Source organism: Patella vulgata, chromosome 5 (assembly GCF_932274485.2).
Source record: "Patella vulgata chromosome 5, xgPatVulg1.2, whole genome shotgun sequence".
NCBI classification, from domain to species: domain Eukaryota; kingdom Metazoa; phylum Mollusca; class Gastropoda; family Patellidae; genus Patella; species Patella vulgata.
The window spans coordinates 40,541,289-40,568,296 of NC_065883.2; the positions used below are offsets into that span (position 1 = coordinate 40,541,289).

General features: G+C 37.2%; 1 long non-coding RNA gene across 1 annotated transcript; it reads left to right on the forward strand.

Moving 5' to 3' along the window:
• Window positions 1-230: 230 nt before the first annotated feature.
• On the forward strand, window positions 231-2,574 carry LOC126820680 (uncharacterized). The gene is made up of 3 exons (XR_007680064.2): window positions 231-1,085; window positions 1,562-1,712; window positions 2,032-2,574. It is a non-coding gene; the product is annotated as an uncharacterized LOC126820680 (long non-coding RNA).
• Window positions 2,575-27,008: the final 24,434 nt, after the last annotated feature.

Here is a 27,008-nt window from a genome sequence, read left to right on the forward strand (position 1 = left end):
AAACGCAAAGGCCCCGATATGGGTGGGAAGTTTGGCCTCAAGGTCAAAATCAAGGTCACGGCAATATTTACACCTAACGGCCAATCCACTGATCAACACCAAATAGTATTTTATTGAAAATGGTGGCTTCGCGCAAAAATTAAAGTATACGAAAATTATATTAATTTTTATGAACTGCAGTGTTAGGCTGCTGGTGCACTGTGTCGGTTTCCGTCTAAGTGTCTTGTTATTCGAGTCGGTTTCCGTCTTAGTGTCTTGTTATTCGAGTCTAAATAGTAAACAAAGCAAATGGCGTCAAACGGATGAAGCTCTCTCTCGTTAGAAATTAAAAGGTCGGTAAAATAAAAAGTTATTGATCAATTCGGCTGAAATTTGGTGTGTGGTCATTGCTAGTCCCCCTGAACATCCTCTGAAAATTTCAAGTTCCTACGACCACGGGAACTGGTAGAGGTACGAAAGTGCAATAGCGCCGATAAAATAATATTCTTGTGTACTATATATAGAGGATATTTGTCGTTTTAGAGTGAATAACATATTTTATTTCATCGAGAAGCAAGAAAACTTATATTTTCACGAATGCGTAGCATGAGTGAAAACATAAACGTTTTCTTGCTTAGAGATGAAATAAAATATGTTATTCACGACAAAACGACAAATGTTCTATTTATTTTATGATTTTACAATCATTTTAGGTAAAAACAACTAGCCAGTGGAATAACACTTTTATTTCACTGATAAAACGCGATATTCCACTACTGATCATAAAATAAAAGTACATATTAAACATTTATTTTGTCCGCGATATCACCTCGGTGGAAGCGGACGTAAAATACAACAAACACACACACACATTTATTTTCATTTTTAATTAACAAACATATGAATAAAAATGATATAAAATATTTGGCTAAAACTTTCTGAATTGGCTAATAAAATTTTGAATTGGCTAAAAATTTGGCTAAAGGTTTTAAGAGTCTAGGGCGGTCACTGGTGTATTATATGTAAAAAACGTGACAGATTTGTCACTGTTGGAGAAAATAGGAAGAAGGATGTATTAACACAGACTCAGACCCAAACAGGCTCAGGTAGGCCTAATGTTAATATTATGTTACTTACTAAATTTATAATTATTACTAATAAATATTAAATATATTCATCCTACAGTTTTTAATTATTGTGTTGTTGTTTTTGTTGTAAATGGAATCAGAAGTGCTACTGCAATCACTGTAAAATTGTTATGAAGCTAGCCAGTAAAGCCCCATTTGTTGATTTGGCACAGTCATTGGTTAAAGTGTTGCACATTTGCTTGCACAAGGGATGAAACATAGAGAAGTTAACTTGTTTTTTATTTTCTTGGCCCACTTGTAGGTGCCTTGCTAAGACGATCTGTCTCTAGACCATTTCCGCTCACACAAAGGATCTGAACTAAACCGCATGCCAGAGTTGACCAGCCAGGTACATGTACATGTAGGCCTCAAAGTGACATTCCCTCCCCCACCCTTGAGCACAAACAACATTCAACGCTATATGGTGTATAATTTGTTTGCAAATTTGTTTGTAGGCCAACTGTTGAAAGCTGCTGAATTGAAAGAGGATGAAGATATTTTAAGGCATATCAGAGGGCAAGATTGTGTGGCCATTGAGGTCAGATATCACCAAAAATGTTATAGGCAATATACATGTACTGAATTTCTTAGACAGTTATCAGAAAGGTAAATATTTGTGATGGTTTTTTTATTTGTATTCTCCGCCTTCTTGCCACTGGTATTATTCAAATAAAACTGAACCATGGGTGAGTCCTGAAATTACTATGTTTTTGTCCAGTGGACGTTAAACCGCAATTCTCCTCTCTATCTCTCCTTGTACTGCTAATGCCTTCCTGTCTTCATTAGCTGGTTTCTGCATGAAAATAAGATGTTAACCCCTGTGTAAGTGTCTTTTTCCTCTGTTGTACGAAATTAATGAGAGTAAACCAAGCTCCAGAATTTTGTTTTAATTGTGTACATGTATATGTTTATTTATATTTTTCAGCAAAGATGACTAGCCCTCCGTCGAATATTAAACCACATACAATATATTCTGTGAAGATGTCATAAGAGAAAGAATCATAAATGGCCAGCAAAGTTGTCTTGTACAGAGAGAGAGAAATGGGGTTTAACGTCCACTCAACACAAACTAGGTCATTTTGGGACTAACATACGGTTTCAATTTTATTTCAATAATTCGCTTGCGCGTATGGGTCTTTAGCAGTGAGAGGAAACCGGAGTGCCCGGAGGAAACCCACGAGGTTGAGAAGACGCCTCTATCTCCATGCCACATACGCTCACACCTGGGATCAAAGCCACAGCCACAAGCCAGAGGTGACCGACCAGCTAGAGGTCGAAGCGCGGCACTCTAGGCCATCCCAACCCCCCTTTCTTGTACAGACCTGTGCATGTGTAGTCAATGTGAAAATGAAAAAAAAACTGTTAAAGAGACCGAATTTGATGTTAATACATTTAGTGACAGTGATGATGATAATGAAGATTAACTTTGATGACATTTGATGTGCAGAGTAACTGTTTAATTTTGATTTTCAATGATTGTTTCACTTTAATAAATAATTTCACAACTGTTCATCCTGTTTTCTAACCTTTCCCTTCATTCCAGCCCAGATACACAATTATTTTTTTTAACTTATATCTACATGTATGTTTGTAATTTGACCATTAATCATATCCGAAATAGTAGTTCACAGCTACATGTACAGTTGTAAAAATACTGTAGTGGCTAATTGAAAGGGAACATGTATGTGGGTTTAGAATGTTTATCTTAGTGGAAAAAAATCATGTGGTTCAATGCTTATAAAGTGCTACTGATCTCCATTATTTCAAAAGCATATCACTCAACTACTGTCAAACATATCCCCTGGCTAGAATATGCTACAAATCGACTCTAGCATGTTCCATACAAGCGATAATTTCTGAGCAAACATCCAACAACCAACCCTAACAGGCCCTTGAGATCCAACAAACAAAATAATTATTGGGCTTGTTTGCCCACACCTGGTCTTATGATTCATACAAGACCTGATAGTCTATCAATTACAGGCATTTGACAGAAAGGGAGATAATTCTTTTTTGCCGTTAATGGATTTCCACAATTCTTTATTCACCCATGACATTTGTGTTTTGAGCATTTTTATTTACATCAAAATCTGTCCAATAAACTGTTCATTGCCAAGGATGAAGGCATGAGGTGTTTTACCAACTATTTAATTTTATGTCAACTTCAGAATTGTTAGTACACAAATAGCATTTATTTGACAATTTTGACGAATTTCATCTGGCCCTCAATCAATAAATTGCAAACATTTTGCTTGGAACTCCCAGATTTTGTCTTCCTGGCATCATAAGCTTTCCAAAAATGTATAGTTTTTCTTTTATGGAAGACCGTGTAGCGGAGTTGTGTTTCTAAGCTAGCTAGAAATTTTGGCTGCAGGCCTACACCTCCCAAGCTAAATTTCCCTCATGTCATCCTGTATAGCAAAGGCATATGCCTGTCTTAATTAACCCAGTACTAAACACAATTTACTTGTTTAATTTTTCCAGCATTTTTCAGGATAGCTGATGGGTTGCGGGTCAAGTTATGCCACTTGTGACTGTGAATATGAAAGCTTTAATATCTGCTTAGCAGATCTAGTTAAGCTTTCATATTACATATGAAAGCTTATTGTTTCTGTTAAGATTATTATTGTTATTTTTTTTTTGTGTTTTGTCCACAAATCGGATTTCTCAGAATCTAACCATAGGATCGTTCTGAAACTTTTACCTATCCCCCCAAAAATGGGTGGTGGCTGTTGATTAAATATATTTTCAAAACGTTTTACGAATCCGAAATCACCGAATTTTACGAAGGAATGCATTTGACCTACAATGCTGTAACTCTGTAACTATTTGACCTATTTTACTAATTTTTTTTTCTTTGAGTATCTTGAAACATTTACTTCAAATCTGCAATTTCGGATTTTGGCATTTCGAAAATTCGTCGCTGTCATTTCGAACCGGAAGTTATTACCAATTTGACAACTTCTTTAATAGTTGTGCGATTTTCGTGAAATTTAGAATGTTAGTAGACCTTGCCAATGCGACTTCAATGATGTCCTTGGAAATTTTCTAAATTATCTCCCCTTGGTGAAATTAAGGATCAAAGTTTTCAAAAAAATCGACGAAATATAGGTCAGATTGCCTTGAAATTTTTTTTCTGTACTAGCTAAGACAGTACTGATGAGTACACAAAATATGGAGTTTGTCGAGCAAACCGGAAGTGCCACCATCTCAAAATGTGAAAAGTCCATACGGCTTTTGCAATATTTTACTTAAAGACATAAGAGTTACATTTTCTGAATGCTTGAAGGAAAGCCTAAAAATCTATCGGTTTAGAATTTTGATTTAGGTCAACTGATGGACGCCATTTTGAAATGAAAATGAAAATTAGTGAAAAATCCACATTTATGGGCTTGAAAACATACACAATTGGTCGTGGCTTAGAGAATCTGTCTCCTATTACCGAAATTAATACATTTGAGGATAGCCTGGATCATGGTCGAATGTTTGGTATTTGAATATTTCAAAAATTCGAATTTCTCCTTTGATGTTTTCCGTGCCGACAAGGTTGTTTTCGAGTTTAGCTGGTTTTGATTTCGCGCATGCGCTACACAGGAACCAACGGTACCATGAGTACTAAATTCCGGCGAACAACTTTTCACGTTGGTACCTAGGCACCCTGAAAATTTCAAGGTGATACCTGCATTCGTTCAAGTCGTTTGTTCTTGTCACCTGCCTTTCGTCGTTTTTTTTTCTAAGTCAATTTACGGCTTCCATGAGGGGAAAAAAGTGGAATTTCGCCGTGACACCGGCACCGATTGTCCGAAAACCATGAAATTTGGACACAATACGCCCATTACCACCCCGGACTCTGTGCTTTACCCCCATTTGATCCCATTAAAAAAAAAGAGTTTTAGCAAAAAAACGATTTTCGGAATTTAATATTGTTTTAACCCTGTAATACCCAGACATGATATATTATTATAATCCCTATGAAATATTTTAATTATTTACTGCTATAATATGAATTATCACTTATTCCCCGTTAAATAAATATCGGTCACCTGGTGCCGCTGTACAACTTAAAGGACACTGGCCTCAAGTCAATTTACGGAGAGAGAGAGAGAGAGAGAAATGGGGTTTAACGTCCACTCGACACAAACTAGGTCATTTCGGGACCAACATATGGTTTAATTTTATTTCAATAATTCGCTTGCGCGTAGGGGTCTTTAGCAGTGGGAGGAAACCGGAGGACCCGGAGAAAACCCACAAGGTTGGACAGGCGACCCTACTCCTTGCGTCAATTTACGGCTTCCATGAGGGGAAAAAAGTGGAATTTCGCCGTGACACCGGCACCGATTGTCCGAAAACCATGAAATTAGGACACAATACGCCCATTACCACCCCTGACTCTGTGCTTTACCCCCATTTTGATCACATTAAAAAGAAAAGAGTTTTAGCAAAAAAACGGTTTTCGGAATTTAATATTGGTTTTAATTAATTTTGAAATTGGAAATGCAAAGAGATTTTATCGCCTCTTCCGTATGTGATAGGTATTGGTACTATACACATTATCCTTAAAAGACAATTTTTTAAACTGACCGTAACGATGCATCGACACTAGAAACCGAAATCGCCTATTTTGACCTATTTTGACTGCTGGGGTATCTTTCCGTACGTGACAAGGAGTAGGTCGCCCGTCCAACCTGTGTATTTTTTCAGGATCACCCGGTTTCCCCCCACTGCTAGACCCCTACGCGCAAGCGAATTATTGAAATAAAATTGAACCATACGTTAGTCCCGAAATGACCTAGTTTGTGTCGAGTGGTCGATCAACCCCATTTCGCTCTCTCAATTTTAGCACTCCTAACTCTAAAACTAAATGCAAGGAACGGGCCTATTTACAGAGGTCACAATTTTAACCTACATGCACACCTACATGATATACATATTATTATAATCCCTATGGGATATTTTAATTATTTACTGTTATAATATGAATTATCACTTATTCCCCGTTAAATAAATATCGGTCACCGGGTGCAGCTGTACAACTTCAAGGACCTTGGCCTCAAGTGCATGGGACCAACTCTACATTTTCTGAAATGTCAATAAAAGCCCTGGAATGATTTCATTTAAAAAAAATAATCAGAAAGTAAATCTAGTTTTATTTATATGCTATTTGTTGCCAGAAAATATATTTTGTTACGAGTCTAATTCAAATTTAAAAATAAACAATGGGTCTGAGGCATATTTTATTGATATATAGAAATTAATGCAGTGTTCTCATTATGTGATAAAAGAGTGCCAGAAATGTCTCGAAATTCAGCCATTTGTGTATTTAGTATATCAAGTATATGCGTGTATTACAAAGCTCTGATTTGTGTGATTTGTGTACACCCCGCCCCCCCCCCCCCTCCTCGTGTCACTATCATGTACATATCAATTCTGCTGCCAACCCACCCACGCGAACATGACTAAATTATGAAACATTGTCTAGTCGTTTGTATGTTACGACAAAACGAGGCCAGCGTGGCTCATTTGCTGCAGAACGGAAGGCCTTGCAAGGATTAGTGTCTAGTCGTTTGGATGGTACGAAAACCCGAGGTCAAAGTGGTTCCCCGTTGGCAGTGGTGAAGTATGGAAGGCCTAGCAAGGATCTGTGTCTAGTCGTTTCGATGGGACGAAAAACGCCCGTCCCATCGTCCATGGTACAAGGATTAGTGCCTAGTCGCTTGGATGGTATGCAAAACAGAGGTCCCCGTTCTCTCCCTTTGTCTGTGGTTCTTGACCGAAGGCCCGACAACTAACTTTGCGTGCAGTTTTTTAGGTAGGACGAAAAATCGAAATCCTGTGTGCATATTGGCGTGCACGAAAAATAACCCTTTGCATTTGGAATTTTATGCACCCACCCCACCCTCGAACAACGCTTAACATAACATTTTGTTTTCACTACCTACATTGTAAAATTTGTTTGATTTCAGATGACTTAGCCCCGGTTTTTCACAGTGAAAGATTTTGATGAAACTTGACATGCATGTTTATAACCCAAAGATATGGTTCCTTTCGATATTTGCGCATATCGAATCGTAACTTCATGAATTATGGTCCCTGATTGTAAGAAAAATCACTTTATATTTCGCGTGTTCTCTATCTATCTCTCGGAAATGGAATATGGAAATACACAAGCTAGCAAGTGTATTACAGGTTGGTGGTGGTGGGGATGAGGTCTTCTATTTGCAATGATTTTTTGACTACAAAATATACGCTCTAACTCATTACTCAAACTACAGCAAAAAAAAAGCGGAACGGAAACCCGATTTTATATATTCTTACAATAGCAACGCACTTCGGGATTAACTTAGAAATGGTTCCACTACTGATGTCTTCCGCCTTACTCCTGCCACAGTAGTGGCTTGTCCTACGGAGTTCCTTTCCGCAAGTTTTTTTTAGTCAAATGACTACAAAAAGGTTACTGGCCTATGTATAGCTCCCTTAATTTACACATAAACTGACCTAAAACTGCACTGCACATATAATAAACCAATTCCCATTGAAATAAAGGTGAAGCCGTACCGCATAATTATATGATTTGATGAAACCCAACTGCTACCTGAAGTTTCTCGCCTATCGAAGTTATAATATCCGCCGGTGCCATGGCGGCTCGCACATTATAAGAATCATTGCTTTGAAAATGTAGAACGCATTAACACAAAGAAAAACTGATGGGTAACTAGTTTAGTGGTCCAGTCTTCACTATAATTTGTGATAGAATTACTTATTTAAAAAAAACTGAATGATGTAAAAATAAAAATGGTTGGAGTGCCCAAGTTTAGATTTGTCGTTGATTTCATAAAGATGTTAGGATATAGAACGTTAAATACTGTGTGATTCAACATGGCGGCCGAGGGGTTTAATATGATATAAGTACGAAATACATGTACATGTAGTACCAAATGGTTTATATGTATGAGAGTCAAGGTTTGGACTAAATGTCTTGGGGAAGTAGGGGGCGACTAGCATGTGCCTCTCTTTAGTGGACCGATGTGAGATTGCCCATTGTATTAACTGGACGGGTAGGCCTATTCACCTTCAGTTATGTGTCAATGTCAAATAAGCGGCTTCGTATCAACACGGTCGGCTCTGGGCCGGATTAATTCTACGTATCTCTCGTAGCTGAGAGAAAAAAGATTTTTTAGCCCAGAGAATATCTTCCGTCAGAGTGGTTGTTGATTCATAGATTCTAATAACCCCTTTTGAAGTTTATATGAAAGCTTTGATATCTGCTATGCAGATCTAGTTATTGTTATTTTTTTTTGTGTTTTGTTCACAAATCGGATTTCTCAGAATCTAACCATAGGATCGTTCTGAAACTTTTACCTATCCCCCCAAAAATGGGTGGTGGCTGTTGATTAAATATATTTTCAAAACGTTTTACGAATCCGAAATCACCGAATTTTACGAAGGAATGCATTTGACCTACAATGCTGTAACTTTGTGACTATTTGACCTATTTTACTAATTCTTTTTTCTTTGAGTATCTTGAAACATTTACTTCAAATCTGCAATTTCGGATTTTGGCATTTCGAAAATTCGTCGCTGTCATTTCGAACCGGAAGTTATTACCAATTTGACAACTTCTTTAATAGTTGTGCGATTTTCGTGAAATTTAGAATGTTAGTAGATCTTGCCAATGTGACTTCAATGATGTCCTTGGAAATTTTCTAAATTATCTCCCCTTGGTGAAATTAAGGATCAAAGTTTTCAAAAAAATCGTCGAAATATAGGTCAGAATGACCTAAAAAAAAAATTTGATACTAGACAAGTAATTACTGATTCGTACACAAAATATGGAGTTTGTCGATCGAACCGGAAGTGCCACCATCTTTAAACGTGAAAAATCAAAAAGGCTTTTTTGCTATTTTACTTACAGACTCGGGCGTCATATTTTCGGAATCCTGGAAGGAATTCCTAAAAATCTATCGGATCAGAATTTTGATTTCGGTCACGTGATGGTCACCATTTTGAATTGAAAATGAAAAATAGAAGCAGTTTGAAGGGCCGGGACTTTGGAACACAAGAACTCTCCTTCTAATTAAGCTAGAATGTTCAAACTTGGTGTAGGCGTTCACTAGGGTAAGCAGAGATAAGCAAGCTGATTTGTTGATTCTTTAGGGCACGATGACATTGGTTATAATGAATGGAGGGCAATGAAACTCTTGTCAATCGAGAGGCTAATAGCTGGCCTGTTGTGTGAAATCATTGTATCATTTTTTGAAAATGTCCGGGGTAGCCGAAAAAAGGAGATCGAAATCCAAAAAGTCGTATTTTTACGATTTGGGGCATTTTTAGAGGTCGTGTAAAGTAAAATAAAGCATGCATATACATATATTATTGATATTAAATATATCATATAAAAAACTAAACAATGAATCAGCTGTCATTGACAGATTTTATATTATAAGCATGGTCAGTGGAAGGTCAGCGTATTGTCTAACTTGAACTCACTGACTCCTTAACATTATTGTGGGTATGGTATAAGCTGAATTTGATGAGATGCACATATCTCGTATGACTATTTGGTACTTACAGTGTTAGACTTTGTCGTAACGTTACGGTCTCCATTCATCAAATCGTCGTTGGGGCTATAATACGATTTTGAATCAAGTTATTTATCACTGAGGGACTCAAAATTAGGTTTGATGTAGCTCTGCTCATTTACAGTGGCGAATTTAACGGGCTCATGGGTTCCAGCTCCCTCCTCTAGAAATTTCACAGCACCCGCATGGATTGTGGCTAATTTTGTGGCAGAATTTTATTTTTCTGGGGGAGGTACTTCTAAAGGGCTCCGACAAAAGTGCCTGAAATGCCATGAAATCACGTTTTCGGCCTCCAATCAAAATTTCTTAGCGGGAGAACCCCCTGACCCGACCCCCTTGCGGGGCTTCACGGTCGGTATCAGCCCCCCTCCCCACCACCATGGTTAATCCGGCGTTGATGTTCCCTCTTGTGCAGCTGCAAAAGAATGTACAAGTTCATTGCCTCATTGTCAAAGATCCCACTTTTCTACCCCAGTTCGGGTAATGAGGTCGAGCGTATATTGTATAGGGGATATTAAACAAGCAAACAGTATGGCTGATGTCTCCCGCCAAAACCCCAAAGTAAAAGATGACACATTAATTAATCGCACTTTCATATTTTTTTCAAAAGTATCGAGCAATCAAACTATACTGTAAATTTCATCACTCTCTGTCAGATAGAAATCAAGGTTATCTTGTCCCAAAGCATCGACCAATGAAATTGCCAAGCTGTAGCTCAAAATGTTCAGTCAAGACCTGATGAACATCTACACCAAGTTTAAACATTCTAGCTCAATTAAAAGCTGGGTTGTTATGTTCCAGTACTTCATTATAACCAAAGTTATATGTTTGTAATTTGACCATTAATCATATCCGAAATAGTAGTTCACAGCTACATGTACAGTTGTAAAAATACTGTAGTGGCTAATTGAAAGGGAACATGTATGTGGGTTTAGAATGTTTATCTTAGTGGAAAAAAATCATGTGGTTCAATGCTTATAGAGTGCTACTGATCTCCATTATTTCAAAAGAATATCACTCAACTACTGTCAAACATATCCCCTGGCTAGAATATGCTACAAATCGACTCTAGCATGTTCCATACAAGCGATAATTTCTGAGCAAACATCCAACAACCAACCCTAACAGGCCCTTGAGATCCAACAAACAAAATAATTATTGGGCTTGTTTGCCCACACCTGGTCTTATGATTCATACAAGACCTGATAGTCTATCAATTACAGGCATTTGACAGAAAGGGAGATAACTCTTTTTTACCGTTAATGGATTTCCACAATTCTTTATTCACCCATGACATTTGTGTTTTGAGCATTTTTATTTACATCAAAATCTGTCCAATAAACTGTTCATTGCCAAGGATGAAGGCATGAGGTGTTTTACCAACTATTTAATTTTATGTCAACTTCAGAATTGTTAGTACACAAATAGCATTTATTTGACAATTTTGACGAATTTCATCTGGCCCTAAATCAATAAATTGCAAACATTTTGCTTGGAACTCCCAGATTTTGTCTTCCTGGCATCATAAGCTTTCCAAAAATGTATAGTTTTTCTTTTATGGAAGACCGTGTAGCGGAGTTGTGTTTCTAAGCTAGCTAGAAATTTTGGCTGCAGGCCTACACCTCCCAAGCTAAATTTCCCTCATGTCATCCTGTATAGCAAAGGCATATGCCTGTCTTAATTAACCCAGTACTAAACACAATTTACTTGTTTAATTTTTCCAGCATTTTTCAGGATAGCTGATGGGATGCGGGTCACAAGTTATGCCACTTGTCTATTTAATTATTTACCAGTGAAAAATCGAATTAACTTCACCAAATTTTTACTCATTATAATGATTTTTTTTTTTCTGTTCATATTATTTCTATGACATGTGACAGTGACTGTGAATATGAAAGCTTTAATATCTGCTTAGCAGATCTAGTTAAGCTTTCATATTACATATGAAAGCTTATTGTTTCTGTTAAGATTATTATTGTTATTTTTTTTTTGTGTTTTGTCCACAAATCGGATTTCTCAGAATCTAACCATAGGATCGTTCTGAAACTTTTACCTATCCCCCCAAAAATGGGTGGTGGCTGTTGATTAAATATATTTTCAAAACGTTTTACGAATCCGAAATCACCGAATTTTACGAAGGAATGCATTTGACCTACAATGCTGTAACTTTGTGACTATTTGACCTATTTTACTAATTCTTTTTTCTTTGAGTATCTTGAAACATTTACTTCAAATCTGCAATTTCGGATTTTGGCATTTCGAAAATTCGTCGCTGTCATTCCGAACCGGAAGTTATTACCAATTTGACAACTTCTTTAATAGTTGTGCGATTTTCGTGAAATTTAGAATGTTAGTAGATCTTGCCAATGCGACTTCAATGATGTCCTTGGAAATTTTCTAAATTATCTCCCCTTGGTGAAATTAAGGATCAAAGTTTTCAAAAAAATCGTCGAAATATAGGTCAGAATGACCTAAAAAAAAAATTCGATACTAGACAAGTAATTACTGATTCGTACACAAAATATGGAGTTTGTCGATCGAACCGGAAGTGCCACCATCTTTAAACGTGAAAAATCAAAAAGGCTTTTTTGCTATTTTACTTACAGACTCGGGCGTCATATTTTCGCAATCCTGGAAGGAATGCCTAAAAATCTATCGGATCAGAATTTTGATTTCGGTCACGTGATGGTCACCATTTTGAATTGAAAATGAAAAATAGAAGCAATTTGAAGGGCCGGGACTTTGGAACACAAGAACTCTCCTTCTAATTAAGCTAGAATGTTCAAACTTGGTGTAGGCGTTCACTAGGTCAATGTCATGATTGAGTTCAAAGATGAGCATTTTTTGCCTAGGGTAAGCAGAGATAAGCAAGCTGATTTGTTGATTCTTTAGGGCACGATGACATTGGTTATAATGAATGGAGGGCGATGAAACTCTTGTCAATCGAGAGGCTAATAGCTGGCCTGTTGTGTGAAATCATTGTATCATTTTTTGAAAATGTCCGGGGTAGCCGAAAAAAGGAGATCGAAATCCAAAAAGTCGTATTTTTACGATTTGGGGCATTTTTAGAGGTCGTGTAAAGTAAAATAAAGCATGCATATACATATATTATTGATATTAAATATATCATATAAAAAACTAAACAATGAATCAGCTGTCATTGACAGATTTTATATTATAAGCATGGTCAGTGGAAGGTCAGCGTATTGTCTAACTTGAACTCACTGACTCCGTAACATTATTGTGGGTATGGTATAAGCTGAATTTGATGAGATGCACATATCTCGTATGACTATTTGGTACTTACAGTGTTAGACTTTGTCGTAACGTTACGGTCTCCATTCATCAAATCGTCGTTGGGGCTATAATACGATTTTGAATCAAGTTATTTATCACTGAGGGACTCAAAATTAGGTTTGATGTAGCTCTGCTCATTTACAGTGGCGAATTTAACGGGCTCATGGGTTCCAGCTCCCTCCTCTAGAAATTTCACAGCACCCGCATGGATTGTGGCTAAATATTGTGGCAGAATTTTATTTTTCTGGGGGAGGTATTTCTAAATGGCTCCGACACAAGTGCCTGAAATGCCATGAAATCACGTTTTCGGCCTCCAATTAAAATTTCTTAGCGGGAGAACCCCCTGACCCGACCCCCTTGCGGGGCTTCACGGTCGGTATCAGCCCCCCTCCCCACCACCATGGTTAATCCGGCGTTGATGTTCCCTCTTGTGCAGCTGCAAAAGAATGTACAAGTTCATTGCCTCATTGTCAAAGATCCCACTTTTCTACCCCAGTTCGGGTAATGAGGTCGAGCGTATATTGTATAGGGGATATTAAACAAGCAAACAGTATGGCTGATGTCTCCCGCCAAAACCCCAAAGTAAAAGATGACACATTAATTAATCGCACTTTCATATTTTTTTCAAAAGTATCGAGCAATCAAACTATACTGTAAATTTCATCACTCTCTGTCAGATAGAAATCAAGGTTATCTTGTCCCAAAGCATCGACCAATGAAATTGCCAAGCTGTAGCTCAAAATGTTCAGTCAAGACCTGATGAACTTTAAATTTATACACAGTGTTTAAGGTCATGAGATGAAGAAGCCAATTGATTTTCAGCGATTTCCGATAATTACTGTCAGAGTTATGGCCCTTCATCACTTAAAAAATATCTTGTGGATGCTCTAGAGGCCAAAGTTAATGTCCGATTGGCTTTAAATTTATACACAGTGGTTAAGGTCATGAGACGAAGTAGGCGATTGATTTTCAGCGATATCTGATATTTACTGCCAGAGATGTGGCCCCTGATCACTTCAAAATATCTTGTGGACGCTCTAGAGGCCAAAGTTAATATCCGATTGACTTTAAATTTATGCGCAGTGTTTAAGGTCATGACACGAAGATGCCTACAATATTGATTTTCAGCGATATCTGATATTTACTGCCATTTCCGATAATTACCGTCAGAGTTATTGCCCTTGATCACTTTAAAAAATCTTGTGGACGCTCTAGAGGCTAAATTCAATATCCGATTGACTTTATATTTATACAGTGTTTAAGGTAAGAAGCCAATTGATTTTCAGCGATTTCCGATTGAATCCTTTGAAAATCACACCTAACTCTAAAACTAAAGGCAAGAAACGGGCCGGTTTACATTGAAGCACAAGTAATTCCTGTCCTGCGTACTCTGTATATAATATATGGTTTTCTAAATATGCCTTGGATGGTAGCCACAAGTCGACAATTTTTGTTTTGTATTTTTCCCATTTTGTTCATTAAATATATTTTCAAAACGTTTTACGAATCCGAAATCACCGAATTTTACGAAGGAATGCATTTTACCTACAATGCTGTAACTTTGTGACTATTTGACCTATTTTACTAATTCTTTTTTCTTTGAGTATCTTGAAACATTTACTTCAAATCTGCAATTTCGGATTTTGGCATTTCGAAAATTCGTCGCTGTCATTTCGAACCGGAAGTTATTACCAATTTGACAACTTCTTTAATAGTTGTGCGATTTTCGTGAAATTTAGAATGTTAGTAGATCTTGCCAATGCGGCTTCAATGATGTCCTTGGAAATTTTCTAAATTATCTCCCCTTGGTGAAATTAAGGATCAAAGTTTTCAAAAAAATCGTCGAAATATAGGTCAGAATGACCTAAAAAAAATATTTGATACTAGACAAGTAATTACTGATTAGTACACAAAATATGGAGTTTGTCGATCGAACCGGAAGTGCCACCATCTTTAAACGTGAAAAATCAAAAAGGCTTTTTTGCTATTTTACTTACAGACTCGGGCGTCATATTTTCGGAATCCTGGAAGGAATGCCTAAAAATCTATCGGATCAGAATTTTGATTTCGGTCACGTGATGGTCACCATTTTGAATTGAAAATGAAAAATAGAAGCAATTTGAAGGGCCGGGACTTTGGAACACAAGAACTCTCCTTCTAATTAAGCTAGAATGTTCAAACATGGTGTAGGCGTTCACTAGGTCAATGTCATGATTGAGTTCAAAGATGAGCATTTTTTGCCTAGGGTAAGCAGAGATAAGCAAGCTGATCTGTTGATTCTTTAGGGCACGATGACATTGGTTATAATGAATGGAGGGCGATGAAACTCTTGTCAATCGAGAGGCTAATAGCTGGCCTGTTGTGTGAAATCATTGTATCATTTTTTGAAAATGTCCGGGGTAGCCGAAAAAAGGAGATCGAAATCCAAAAAGTCGTATTTTTACGATTTGGGGCATTTTTAGAGGTCGTGTAAAGTAAAATAAAGCATGCATATACATATATTATTGATATTAAATATATCATATAAAAAACTAAACAATGAATCAGCTGTCATTGACAGATTTTATATGCATATACATATATTATTGATATTAAATATATCATATAAAAAACTAAACAATGAATCAGCTGTCATTGACAGATTTTATATTATAAGCATGGTCAGTGGAAGGTCAGCGTATTGTCTAACTTGAACTCACTGACTCCGTAACATTATTGTGGGTATGGTATAAGCTGAATTTGATGAGATGCACATATCTCGTATGACTATTTGGTACTTACAGTGTTAGACTTTGTCGTAACGTTACGGTCTCCATTCATCAAATCGTCGTTGGGGCTATAATACGATTTTGAATCAAGTTATTTATCACTGAGGGACTCAAAATTAGGTTTGATGTAGCTCTGCTCATTTACAGTGGCGAATTTAACGGGCTCATGGGTTCCAGCTCCCTCCTCTAGAAATTTCACAGCACCCGCATGGATTGTGGCTAATTTTGTGGCAGAATTTTATTTTTCTGGGGGAGGTATTTCTAAATGGCTCCGACACAAGTGCCTGAAATGCCATGAAATCACGTTTTCGGCCTCCAATTAAAATTTCTTAGCGGGAGAACCCCCTGACCCGACCCCCTTGCGGGGCTTCACGGTCGGTATCAGCCCCCCTCCCCACCACCATGGTTAATCCGGCGTTGATGTTCCCTCTTGTGCAGCTGCAAAAGAATGTACAAGTTCATTGCCTCATTGTCAAAGATCCCACTTTTCTACCCCAGTTCGGGTAATGAGGTCGAGCGTATATTGTATAGGGGATATTAAACAAGCAAACAGTATGGCTGATGTCTCCCGCCAAAACCCCAAAGTAAAAGATGACACATTAATTAATCGCACTTTCATATTTTTTTCAAAAGTATCGAGCAATCAAACTATACTGTAAATTTCATCACTCTCTGTCAGATAGAAATCAAGGTTATCTTGTCCCAAAGCATCGACCAATGAAATTGCCAAGCTGTAGCTCAAAATGTTCAGTCAAGACCTGATGAACATCTACACCAAGTTTAAACATTCTAGCTCAATTAAAAGCTGGGTTGTTATGTTCCAGTACTTCATTATAACCAAAGTTATCATACCCCAAAGCATCAACCAATTCAAAGTCCCGGCCAATCAAGTTGCTTTGCTTATCCTGACTAAGAGAATGCTCATTGTCGAACTTGGTCAAGGTAATATGGTCAAGGTACTAATGTAATGAAACTATACACAAAGTTTCATCAAATTGCTTATCTCTGCTTACCCATTTTAATAGTCCCCTGCCAATCGAAAAGCCCCCCGACCCACCCACTCCACTCCCGTGTAATACATTAGGTTATAATTGTGTTACAAACGTATCACAAGGAGCATTTGAATATTCTCTCTGAGGCATCTGATACCACTTGTTCCTATTATTATTTTTTTTTTTTGTGTCATTTCTACAAATCGGATTTCTCAGAATCTAACCATAGGATCAATCTGAAACTTTGACCTACCCCCCCCCCCCAAAAAAAATGGGGTGCGAATGTTGATTAAATATATTTTCAAATCGTTTTTCGAATCCGAAATCACCGAATTTTACGAACAAATTCATTTGACCTACATTACTGTAACTTTGTAACTATTTGACCTATTTTACTAATTCTTTTTTTGAGGGGTGCCTTGAAACATTTACTTAAAATCTGCAATTTCGAATTTCGAAAATTCGTCGCTGTGATTTTGAACCGGAAGTTGAGATCAATTTGAAAACTTTTTTAATAGTTGCACGATTTTCATGAAATTTAGAATGTAAGTAGATCTTATCAATGCGACTTCAAAAATATCTCCCCTCGATGAAATTAAGGATCAATGTTTTCAAAAAAATCGACGAAATATAGGTCAGATTGCCTTGATTTTTTTTTCTTTACTAGCTACGACACTACTGATTCGTACACAAAAAATTGAGTTTGTAGCTCAAACCGGAAATGCCACCATCTTGAAATGTGAAAATTACATAAGGCTTTTTTGATATTTTACTTACAGACAAGGCAATTATATTTTCCGAATCCTTGAAGGAAAGCCGAAAAACGGTAGATAACACAATTTTGATTTCCGGCAAATGATGGACGCCATTTTGAATTGAAAATGACAATTAGTGAAAAATCCACATTTATGGGCTTGAAAACATATACAATTGGTCGTGACCATGGTCGAACGTTTGGTATTTGAATATTTCAAAAATTCGAATTTCTCCTTTGATGTTTTCCGTGCCGACAAGGTTGTTTTCGAGTTTAGCTGGATTTGACTTCGCGCATGCGCTACGCTAGAACCAAAGGTACCATGAGTACTAAATTTCGGCGAGCAACTTTTCACGTTGGTACCTAGGTACCCTGAAAATTTCAAGGTGATACCTGCATTCGTTCAAGTCGTTTGTTCTTGTCACCTGCCTTTCGTCGTTTTACGCCTTCATGAGGGGAAAAAAGTGGAATTTCGCCGTGACACCGGCACCGATTGTCCGAAAACAATGAAATTTGGACACAATACGCCCATTACCACCCCGGACTCTGTGCCTTACCCCCATTTCGATCCCATTAAAAAAAAAAGAGTTTTAGCAAAAAAACGATTTTCGGAATTTAATATTGGTTTTAACCCTGTACCCAGACAAGATATACATATTATTATAATCCCTATGAAATATTTTAATTATTTACTGCTATAATATGAATTATCACTTATTCCCCGTTAAATAAATATCGGTCACCGGGTGCAGCTGTACAACTTCAAGGACCCTGGCTTCAAGTCAATTTACGGCTTCTATGAGGGGAAAAAAGTGGAATTTCGCCGTGACACCGGCACCGATTGTCCGAAAACCATGAAATTTGGACACAATACGCCCATTACCACCCCGGACTCTGTGCCTTACTCCCATTTTGATCCGATTAAAAAAAAAAGAGTTTTAGCAAAAAACCGATTTTCGGAATTTAATATTGGTTTTAATTAATTTTGAAATTGCAAATGCAAAGAGATTTTATCGTCTCTTCCTTATGTGATAGGTATTGGTACTATACACATTATCCTTAAAAGACAATTTTTTAAAATGACCGTAACGATGTATCAACACTAGAAACCGAAATCGCCTATTTTGACCTTTTTTGACTGCTGAGGCACCCTTCCGGTGGTCCAAATCTCTGGAATTTCTAGCGGTTGGGTGCGCCGCGATGATATTTATCACATATTAAATTGAGAAAATCCTCAGATATCAAGAGCAATTTTTTAAGCAAAAAACCTTTGATTGTTGGGGGTGGGTTTTGAATTTATTTTGAACGTTCTCGGAATCCAACACTCTTCTATTTTTAATATGTGATAGCTAGAATCCCATCGGAATCCAACACTCTTCTATTTTTAATATGTGATAGCTAGAATCCCAAGGTACATTCTGTGCAAATTTGAAGGCAATCGGAGCACAGGAACGTTGCCTGGGTAGAGCAAAACAACCCGGTCGCGAAAATTTACCTATACTTCAAAGTGATTATCATGTTGTGTTATGATCGCCATTTTAGATCAATCTGAGTCCCTGATCCACCGTCATCTACCAAACCACTCCGAAATATAGCCAAAATCCCAAAATCGACCGTAATTTCTTTTTGCTTCGCGCATGTGCCACGCTGGAACCAAAGGTACGTTGACTACCAAATTCCGGCGAGGAACTTTTCACGTTGGTACCTAGGTGCACTGAAAACTTCAAGGCGATACCTGCATTCGTTCAGATCGTTTGTTCTTGACACGGTTCCTGCCGTTCGTTTTTTTCCGCCATTTATGGCTTCTGTAAGGGCGAAAAAAGTGGAATTTCGCCACGAAACCGGCACCGATTGTCCCAAAACCATGAAATTTGGACACAATATGCCAATTACCACTCTGTGACTTACTCCCATTTTGATCAGATTAAAAAAAGGAGTTTCAGCAAAAAATAAACAACCGATTTTCGGAATTTAAATTTGGTTTTAATTAATTTTGAAATTCCAAATGCAAAGGGATCTTATCGCCTCTTCCGTATGTGATTGCTATTAGTACTATACACATTATCCGTAAAAGACATTTTTTTTAAAATGAGCGCAACACCAAAAACCGAAATCGACTATTTTGTCTTTATCATACATTAAATATTATATGCCATCGGTTAATTTTTATACGCCCACATTGAAATTGAATTTCAGCGATTTCCGATAATTACTGTCAGATTTATGGCCCTTCATCACTTAAAAAAATTCTTGTGGATGCTCTAGAGGCCAAAGTTAATGTCCGATTGACTTTAAATTTATACACAGTGGTTAAGGTCATGAGACGAAGTAGGCGATTGATTTTCACTGCCAGAGTTGTGGCCCCTGATCACTTCAAAATATCTTGTGGACGCTCTAGAGGCCAAAGTTAATATCCGATTGACTTTAAATTTATGCGCAGTGTTGTGGCCCCTGATCACTTCAAAATATCTTGTGGACGCTCTAGAGGCCAAAGTTAATATCCGATTGACTCTAAATTTATGGTCATGACACGAAGATGCCTACAGTATTGATTTTCAGCGATATCTGATATTTACTGCCATTTCCGATAATTACCGTGAGAGTTATTGCCCTTGATCACTTTAAAAAATCTTGTGGACGCTCTAGAAGCTAAATTCAATATCCGATTGACCTTAAATTTATACAGTGTTTAAGGTCATGAGATGAAGAAGCCAATTGATTTTCAGCGATTTCCGATTGAATCTTTTGAAAATCACACCTAACTCTAAAACTAAAGGCAAGAAACGGGCCGGTTTACATTGAAGCACAACTAATTCCTGTCCTGCGTACTCTATAAATATAATATACGGTTTTCTAAATATGCCTTGGATGGTAGCCACAAGTCGACAATTTTTGTTTTGTATTTTTCCCATTTTGTTCATAAGGTAAATGTAATTTTTCAGATACCTGATGACATTTATACTTATTGTTTCAATAGATTCTAATAACCCCCTTTGCAGTTAATATGAAAGCTTTCATATCTGCTATGCAGATCTAGTTATTATTATTATTATTATTTACCGCGGGAGCCGATTTCTCCATGATCGGAAACAGATATCGATCTGGAACCAAATTTTCTATCGGGAAACCATGTGGTGGTTACTTGATAAAGTATTTTTGAAACTTCTGCGCAGACCGGAAGTGGCCGAATTTTGAACGGTAGCAATAAATCAAAAAGCGGCCGTGGTTTCGCCAATTCTTTACCTCTTTTAAAACAATTCACATTTTTGAAAACCCTGAATCTTTTCCGAGACAATGGTTATCTCACATTTTTGAATTTCGAACATTCATCTATGGCTTTTGTCGTTCGAAATTTGAAAAATTAAATTTTTACAAAAAACTTTTTTATTTATGAATATTTTTTAGTCGTGTTTTACACAAAATTTACGAGTCATCTGACTTAGGTAAAAATGTGAACACGCACACGTAACTTGAACTGGAAAAACAAATTAAAATTATTTTCATCTTTGTTAGAAAATGTCGCGCCTTTCAAATGTAGAACGTATACGTGCTATAGATAGGCTCTATGCTGGTCAGTCTGTGGTCATTGTTGCAAGAGCCTTTAATTGTTCACGCCAGACAATAATTAATCTTAGAATGAGAGTGCTTCAAACTGGAACTATTGCCGACCGCCCAAGGACGGGAGCGCCACGCGTGACGTCACTCCATGAAGATCAAGCAATACGATTACGTCATCTTAGAAACAGATTTGTCACTGCAACCTCCACAAGTAGAGAGATGTTTGGTGGAAGGGTAAAGGGTAAACTGTTCGAAATCGCTTGCAGGCTGCTGGTCTTTGGGCTCGGAGGCCCTATAATGGACCAATATTGACACCTCTTCGTCGCCGTTACCGACTTGTGTGGGCCACAAGACACATAAGATTTACTCAAAGACAGTGGAATTCGGTCGTCTTTAGTGACGAATCTCGATTCACTTTGAGATTTGCCGATGGCAGGGCCCGAGTGTGCCGCAGACGAGGTGAACGTTACGCTCAAGTATGCGTCAGAGAAGTTGACTGATTTGGTGGCGGCAGCGTCATGGTTTGGGGTTCTTTTTGTGCACATGGGCGTTCTCCTCTTGTTGTTGTCCAAGGAAACTTTAATGCTGTCCAGTACAGGGATCAGATTTTGCAACCTGTTCTTCTTCCGTTTATGCAGAGACATGGGCCTTGACTAACGTTTCAACAAGACAATGCTCGACCTCATACAGCAATTGCTACCCAGAATTTTTTAAGAAATGCCGGTGTCCAAGTCCTGGATTGGCGGTCGCTTAGCCCCGACAGTAATCCTATTGAACACATCTGGGACGAACTGGGTCTACGTGTTCGTCAGCAAGTGAATCCACCACTGACGTTGCAGGACCTTCAACATGCTCTTGCTGAGCAGTGGCGACGTCTTCCTCGGGTAGTGTTTACTAATGTTCTGAGATCCATGAGAAGACGTTGTGTGGCAGTACTAGACGCTAGATTAGGCCACAACCGTTACTAAACACTTTATTCCGATTGTTCTCAAAGTCTGTGAATTTCATTTTGGGGGGTACTGTGACATCACGAACGTTATCAATGTCAAGGACTTTCGGCGAGACGTATTCTTGCTTTCTGTTGATGTCAAGGTCGTCTGTGCACAACATAACACTAAAATAGTTGCCTTAAACCAAATATTAAAAATCTAGTCCCAAAAATCCCGAGTGTCAAGTTTTTAATCATACTGCACGCAGCGACCCATCTACGTCATACTTCCCAGAATGTGACAATGTCCTTGTTAGCCTCCATTTTAAACGCACACGTGATCATTTTGGGGCGGGACTTATCGAGACACCGTTTTGTTTAGACAACAGAGTAAAAATAACCCACGCACGTGTGTTTTATGTAAACACGCCATGTCGCTGACACTCGCGTAAAAGCGATATAAAATATGTATGGGTAATATTGCAATAAATTCTTTGCCATTGTAAACTGTCTTTAGAGTTTCAATCTGTTTATCTTTCAAAACATGGTTAGATACGCCTAAATTTGTTTTCGCAAACAAAACCGCCTCTGCGAAATTATCTGTCATAGGCGCGGCCATATTGAATAATTAGGGAACTTTTTTGTGATTTGGCTCTGATTAGTTTGACATCTTTCATACACACAACGGCTAAATAAACATATTTAATTTCATTCAATATGACAATAGAAGAGAAATAAATACTTCTAAAAATTTCTAAAAGCATACTCAGTGTTTTCGACTAAAATCGTCGATGTAGGAATTAAAATGTCGGTTAATTAGCTTAGGGCCTATTCTCAGACGGAGCTAGCTTTAGAGAGGCAGCCTAAGTTTGGGATGGTTTTTAATTTGGCTGAGTATATATTAATGGGACTATTTAGGTCTGACTTATCTGCATCTTCGTGCACTATTTGACGTTGTTTTTTTAAGAATTTATTTTTATTTGCCCTGAAAACTTCATTGTGCTGGCTGCACAGTCGTCTGCATAAGTCTGTCCTAACAAGTTTGCCTTGTGCGTGTTATTTAAGGCCGTTTCGGTTTTATAGGTTAATAAATGTATATTTTGTCTTACTTTTTTTCCGGTGATTCCTGATACTGTTTTTAAATTCGTTCGATCATTAAGGGAGCTACAGTAGTTTTGCCAGTTTTCTGTCTTGGTTGTTGGATTTCTGTCCCTGCGGAAAGTTTAGCTTCAAGGTAAAAAGTTCTAGTTTCTTCATTCGGCCTACGTTTGTATTTTCGTAGCGCCGATTTCCGGATGTTGTCAAGAGTTTGTAACTTATCTGACCACCAATGTTTGGGGGATTTTCTGGTTGTTTCTTTTGTTCGGGGGATAGATTGCTCTGCTGAGCTGATTATTGCCCTAGTGAGATTGTTCGAAAATGTATCAATATTGTCATGCCTTATTGACTCAAAATCCCAGCAATTGCATAAGTTTTTATATAATTCCCAGTTTGCTTTTTCCTTTTTCCACCCAGCCTGACATTTGGTGTTTTCGGTGTTGGCATTGGAAGCTATGGCGGTATGGATAGCTACGTGATCGGTGCCTAAAAGTTTCGTTTCTTATTCCCCAATTGCAATGGGGAAACACCCTTATGAAAAAGTCCTATAGAAAAAGTACAGGTTTCTATAGAAGTTTGTGGGATTCTATAGAATGCTACAGGAAAACGAATTCATTCTGTGTTTTTCTTTACATGACTGTAGATTCAAAAACATGTACTATAGTTTTGTGTAGGATTGGTAGATGAATATTTTCCAAGTGTAATTTCCTATAGAATTCTATAGAATACTGTGAGAAACTATTGGTGCTGCTATAGTTTTCTATAGAACTAACTTGTATCCTCGAGTCAGTTGAGTAATCCTTCAGTTTTCTATAGCCTTTGTGCTAAAAGACTATAGTTTGCTATAGAACTAACTTGTATTCTCATGTCAGCTGTGATTCCTATAGATTTGGCGGTAAAAACTATAGTTTTCTATAGAACTAACTTATTGTCTCAAGTCAGTAGTATATTCCTATATGACATTCTGTAGAAAACTAAGGGGAAAAAAATTCTATAGATTTTGTGGAGAGAAAGATAATGCATGAGCCTTCTATAGTTTTCTGTAGAATTTATATGTATACTGTACTTTAACCATTTTAACAAATAGCCTACCATAGTTTCCTACATAATATTGTAGAAACAATGTTGATACTACAGATTTCATAAATTGGCGATGTCTTTTTTTCATACTCATAGTTTACAATAGAATTTAGTGATGCACTTGTGTGAATTATGTAAACTTTTCCAACATAATTTTCCTGGATGCAGTTTTCCTTAATTTATTGTGATATCAAATGACAAACGTACTAAAATAAGCTTTCCACGAAAAATAAAATATAAAGTATAAAATAGTGTATATAATATGAATGAACTAGTGATACATGTTGACAGTCAAAGGAATTCCCCACCCCAACCTCCAAAAAATGCCAGTAGATGTTCACAACAAAAATATCAGATAATAAATTATTCTTCAGATAAGTCAATGAAATAAAGCCAAAGTTTATTTGAACACAGTCTGACTGTTGGGTGATCCTGCTATTTAGATTTTAATGACTATAGCATGATGATGGGTTAGTTGTATTTTACGTCCGCTTCCACCGAGGTGATATCGCAGACAATGTGACTATAGCAGATTCTGTACTCAACTTATATAATTTGTTGAAGCCACTAGGTCAACCGTGCATACCTGTCGACAAACTATAATTAACAGCCAATGTACTCTCTTGAAATCTGTTTGTCCATTGGCTGAATTTAAAATTCAAAAATTCAGTGTATAACAACTTTTAATATGTTAGTATTAACAAGAAACTGAAGAGAATGGTGCTGTTTTTTCACAGATTTGATTAAAGATAGAAAGATAAGTATACTTAAATTAGATAAGATTTATGTGATTTTGTCATTTATTTAACATTATTACCTATTCTTTTCCCTATATTTCAGTTTTACCAAGAAAACAACTTTTCATGGTTCCGGCTGGTGAATCAACAGAATTCAGATTAATCCATGAGAGAAAAAATAAGCTTATCAATTTAGAAGAATCCATGAGAGAAAAATAAGCTTATCAATTTAGAAGAAATCATGGGCCAACTATATTTATTCCCAAAATAAGATTTAATAAAAAAAAAGTCTATAGAATTCTATAGTACCCATACTACCCATTCCTACAGAAAACTATAGTGGCTCAATTTCCAAACTACAGAATACTACAGTATTCATTCCTATACATAACTGTAGAATTTCCTACAGAAGGTGCAATAAAATTCTGTAGAATACTATTATAGAATTTTATCCAAAAGAAAATGGGACCCCCCCCCCCCCCCCCCCCAAAAAAAAAAAAAAAAAAAAATCTATAGATTTTCTATAGAATTCTACACTGGTATTCTGTAGGACTTTTTGCTAAGGGCAGTGTTGGTTCGATATTATTTTCATTGAATAGTAGAAGACTGCTGCCTTCTGTGTACTCGTACAGTTCGTTTCCATCTGTGTCGCTCGCAGGTGAGCCCCATGCTGTGTGATGGAGTTGAAGTCCCACATATGACTAGGTTGTCGCCCGGAATTTGTTTGAAGATCCTATTGTAGTCATATTTTTTTGTTTTGGTGCCTGGCGGGTTGTAAACATTTACTATGCTCAGAGATTGTTTGTTTTCTGTGAAAATGTTGATTGCCATTGACTCTACTTTGTTTAATTGACTTATTTTTAATCTACTGAAGGGGATGTTGTTTTTGACATAAATGGCAAGCACTCCCCCTTTAGATTGACCTGGTCGATTATGTCTCGACATTGTATAACTGTCTAATTTGATATCATTGTTTATGGGAGTTAGCCTCAGTATATCTGGGTTGTTTTGATATACATATTGTTTGAGTTCTATCAAACGTGACCGCAACCCATTTACGTTGAGTTGAAAAATATTCATCGGCTTCGCCATTGTAATTGTTAATTTGTTTTTTTTGGTATATTAGCTTGATTTAAAGATAGGTTGCCAGGCAACGAAACATACGCCCACAGCAGCTAAATCGTCCGGGCAGTCAACAAGTGTTGTCGCATATTTTTACTTCTTTCGGTAATGAAACATTTATAATACACTCATGAAGTAATTATCAGAAAACCATTAGAATTTGTTTGGTTTTTAATATCATGGATTTAGCTGTTCAAGTCATAAAAATTCATTGAAAATCAATATACTTGTTGTCTCAAGCTCTTAAACTCTGTGTATCAATCTGAAGTCACAAGATTTTTCAAAGTGATCAAGGGCCATAACTGTGACAGTAATTATCGAAAATCACTGAAAATGAATAGACATCTTTGTCTCATGACCTTAAACACTGTGTATAAATTTAAAGTCAACCGGATATTGACTTTGGCCTCTAGAGCGTCCACAAGATTTTTCAAAGTGATCAAGGGCCATAACTCTGGCAGTAATTATCTAAAATCGCTGAAAATTAATAGGCTTCTTTGTCTCATGACCTTAAACACTGTGTATAAATTTAAAGTCAATCGGATATTAACTTTGACCTCTAGAGCTTCCACAAGATTTTTTGAAGTGATCAAGGGCCATAACTCTGGCAGTAATTATCGGAAATCGCTGAAAATCAATAGGATTCTTCGTTTCATGGCCTTAAACACTGTATATAAATTTACAGTCAATCGGATATTAACTTTAGCCTCTAGAGCGTCCACAAGCAATTGTGGACGCCGGACCAACGGACGGACGGACGGGGGCGACGACAATATACGACCACATTTCAATGTGGGCGTATAAAAAACGTCTTCGCTGTTGTTTACACTGCACTTGCGCTTTAATTGTCTTGGTTGATTATCTCATTGTCAGTTATCATGGGATTGTTTCCATCTCGTAGTGAATTGTCTTCATCTACACTGACAGAGCCTAGAATGACTCCGGCTTCTGCGGCTTTCTTTTGATTTCGCTGCGGATTTGATTTCTCA